Here is a 3,782-nt window from a genome sequence, read left to right as displayed (position 1 = left end):
GACACGCAATAGACTCTAAATAATAAATGATCACGTCACCAAACACACATTCAGACTAAAGGAACCAGCCTGTTTNGCAGAGGCTTAGATCACTGGATGACAGAGTTGTTCACCGTGTGCACAGACAGGGTTAACTTCGGTATGACAACAGAATTGTGCCAAAACTCCGCCAACTCAGTTGGCGGAGTTTTGGCACAATTCTGTTGTCATACCGAAGTTAACCCTGTCTGTGCACACGGTGAACAACTCTGTCATCCAGTGATCTAAGCCTCTGCCTCCTGTAAAGTTTCACAGGTCTGTCGGTTATGTCCTGCGCGGCTCGGCCAGCACCCAGTTCAATCAGTCATAGAAAGTCTGAAGATTTTTGCAGGGAGCGAAACGGCAACGTAGCTGCTTAATGTCTTTGTTTTTTGTTACATGTCTCGTAGTTTACTCCATTGAGTGTTGACAAGAAACACGTGTAGACGAAATATGTGTTTTGTTTTGATGTTTTGAGGTACGCAAAGGCGCGTGGTGACACAAGTGACGTTAGGCAATTCAGATTTGTGCCGCGTACCTGCGTACCAGTTATGTTCACCCCTGGTTATGTAGCTTTTTATGCATGTAAACGGTCTGCAAAGTCACAAACCCTCAAAGTACACCCTGTAGAAAGTAAAACTCTAACTCAGAAAATACCTGTCTATGCTGCCCCAGAAGGCCTCATTGGAGATTCTTCTTTTTCAATTTTCAGGTGCTCCAACAAGCCGTGTAGGACAGAGAGTGAATATACTATACAGAGTTGCTGTATTAGAAACCACTGTGAGTTTGGAACATTGAACAATGTAAATCTAATCTAGTAGACCTCAACAATGGAATTATGATCAGTAGAAATGGCCATGTCATGGGACCTTTAAAACATCAACTCTCAGGTTCCTAAGCAAAGTTCCTAGACTGAGCGGCTGACGCATGATGTTACAAATGATTTCATTACAAAGAAAAAAACAAGATACAATTGTTTTAACTTCAAATATAAAAGACATCATTGGGTACTATTTGTTATCAGTCTGCTACCCGCTATTAAAAAGTTGCGACAGATAACCCACAAGTATAAGATATCAGTATGTCAAACTAGATAACTTATAGTATGTTGGACCAGTGTGTTCCTAATAAACTGCATTGTACATATTGAAATAGTATTTGGACATGTTTCTGCTTGCTGTTGTTTCTCAGGAGGATCAGTTTTGGCAGCTCCTCGCCAATATCCAGCAGAAATGTGGCTTTGTTTCCTGTGAGCCCCGTTCACAGCTAGGAGGAGGTAATTATCATGCTCCATTTATTGATGTAAACATGGCAATTGTTGCTATTTGTCAAGGACTTCACTGATTTCCATTTAGATGCTTTTTTTCTATGTTACACTAAAAAGAACATCGTAGAGTGGTGCGGTCATGACCTATTTCTGTAACCCAGAAATGAGCACTGCATAGGCTCCCTCCACTAAATCCAATGAGATTTAGAAATATTTCTGAAAATGTGCTTAGTGGCAAACACACATTTATACGATTTAATTTTTCAGCAGGTTAACCCTGCATATTGAAAAAAAGACAAACTACATCAAAATTCTATGACTTCATGTCACAACTTCTAAAGGCGTCTAATACTAGGGGTATGAAATCGTAATAAGAAACTGAAATTATAAGTAAAATGTGATTTGTTGTGTTAGAAATAGTTATATGAACTTGCTGAGCAACTGAATGTGTTTTCTCTGTCTGCCTACAGCCACAGAGCTCAGGAGGCAGGTGGCTGCAGGGCTCTGGCAGACTGGCTACCATGCTGACTGGATGTATGAGCGGGGGGGAGGAGAAGGAGGGGAGGGAGGGAGATTCTCCAGCAAAGACCTCCTGCTGGCGCTGGGCTGGCTGCTCGCTACAGGAACTCTGGAGAAACTGCTGACTCAGAGAGTGGAGCAACTGGACAAAACACTCATACTCACTCCTTCACCTGTAAGCACCACAGCATTATGCGGGTGAATATTTCTGCAAAAGGACAAAACAAAGAAGTCATTTTTGTTGCCACGCAAGTAAACGCATTCTTCTGTTTTAGATCAGAATAGATAGATTCACCTTTATTGTCATTGCACTGAGTAAAGGAACTAAGAACGAAAAAAACGAAATGCAGTTAGCATCTTAGCAGGATTGCAAAGCAAGTATTAAAGTACAGTGTTATTCATAGTATTAAATAAATATAAACATCTGACAGTATTAACACTTGGAACAGCATAAGGAGGTATACCCATTACAAACAGCAGTATACAAATTGAATACATTAGTTCAGGTATAAGAATAGACAGTATAAAACACTATAGACAGAATAAATATGAATAAGCTATAGACCGTTATTGATATTTTATATAAAATTAAAAAAATATCAGAATGCTAAGGAAAAATCAGTTTGGCCAGTTCTGTTCCCTTCTGCTGGGATGAAAGAAGCATTTCAGACCTGACAATATATTATCATATCATACATTTTGAATACATGTATTTGTGTAATCTTACATTTATATTCTCTCTCTCTCTGTTAGGTAAACCATCGGCTTCCAACTGAGCTCCCGTTGGACTCAGCATCTCTCCGGAGGCTTCAGTGGCTCGTTGGTTCTCTGAGACACCAGGGCCGCACCCTGCTGTCCATGCAAGAAGAGAGGACCTGCCTTCTCCATGCTGTGAGAAAACCCCCTCTTTGCAAACTTTTTATATCATTTGACAGTAATGCAACGAAAAACTCTTCTCAAAGTTCAACAAATAGGACGTTTTGAAGCAAATGTGCAGGAAGACTGTTAACGTTTCCCTTGAAAACTGAAAAGAAGTTATTTTCTTAGAAAAGAAGACAAGGAAAAGTTTTTCTTTTCTGATGCACAATGATGCATGAAATCAGAATTGTTAACTAATTGAAGTGTAAAATATTGATGTAAAATATTGATATTAAGTTTTATTTTCAGGTTTCTGTTGCCAGCCTTCCATCCTCTGTATCCCCCTCCTCCTCAGATCAGAGCTCAACATTGCTAAGGAAGGTAAGTCTGTGCTGTTATTCAAATAATTCTCCATAATATTATTTTTATGTCCTTTGTTGCGGTTGAATAAATAAAAAATCAATCAATCATTATCGTCTTAATTTCTTACTTTCTGTCCGCTAAAATCATTTGGGCTTTGTAAGTGTGAAGAAAACAAATGTGAAATTCAGTAATCAGTCAAATACAGTGGGGCAAAAAAGTATTTAGTCAGCCACCAATTGTGCAAGTTCTCCCACTTAAAAAGATGAGAGGCCTGTCATTTTCATCCTAGGTATAGATGAGAGTAACAAATGCGTCACTTCCGGGCAAATATACTTGAGCATAGCCAATTTAAATTAACCTTAGTGATGCATACAGTTCCTACCTACATAATAAAATATCTCTAAGTAACAAGGATGACCTTATTTTATCAACCTCAAACAGAAGCTGTTTGTTCAACAGTATTATCCCACTTTACACTTAACACTTCTCTATTTCGTTTTAACCTTTATATATACAGTCTATGATTTTAACTTGGAGGCTACGATTAGCATCGTTAGCACCGATGTAGCTACCACTCGCTTAGCCTTAACATTCATTACGTCGATTAAAATCATTAACACATAAATAAAGCACTCGAATTTCACTTACCGCAAAACCGCATTCATGCACCGTCTGTTTCAACCGCAGAGCGAGTCACAATAACCCGATATATAAGCATGAAGAACAAACAACCACGGCCGGCTTCAAGTTGTGTTTC

The 3,782-nt window shown here is 39.0% G+C and overlaps 1 long non-coding RNA gene across 2 annotated transcripts; it reads left to right on the top strand.

The window, feature by feature from the left end:
- Positions 1-730: 730 nt before the first annotated feature.
- Positions 731-3,055, top strand: LOC104968169 (uncharacterized). 2 transcript variants are annotated; one of them, XR_800799.1, is made up of 5 exons: positions 731-798; positions 1,210-1,294; positions 1,756-1,979; positions 2,558-2,695; positions 2,972-3,055. It is a non-coding gene; the product is annotated as an uncharacterized lncRNA (long non-coding RNA). The 2 variants fall into 2 exon arrangements; XR_800800.1 differs by having other exon boundaries at positions 1,756-2,002.
- Positions 3,056-3,782: the final 727 nt, after the last annotated feature.

The sequence above is a fragment of the Notothenia coriiceps genome, unplaced genomic scaffold, assembly GCF_000735185.1.
Source record: "Notothenia coriiceps isolate Sejong01 unplaced genomic scaffold, NC01 NC01_scaffold00038353, whole genome shotgun sequence".
In the NCBI taxonomy this organism is placed as follows: Eukaryota; Metazoa; Chordata; class Actinopteri; order Perciformes; family Nototheniidae; genus Notothenia; species Notothenia coriiceps.
This window is presented reverse-complemented; position numbering and strand designations above follow the sequence as displayed.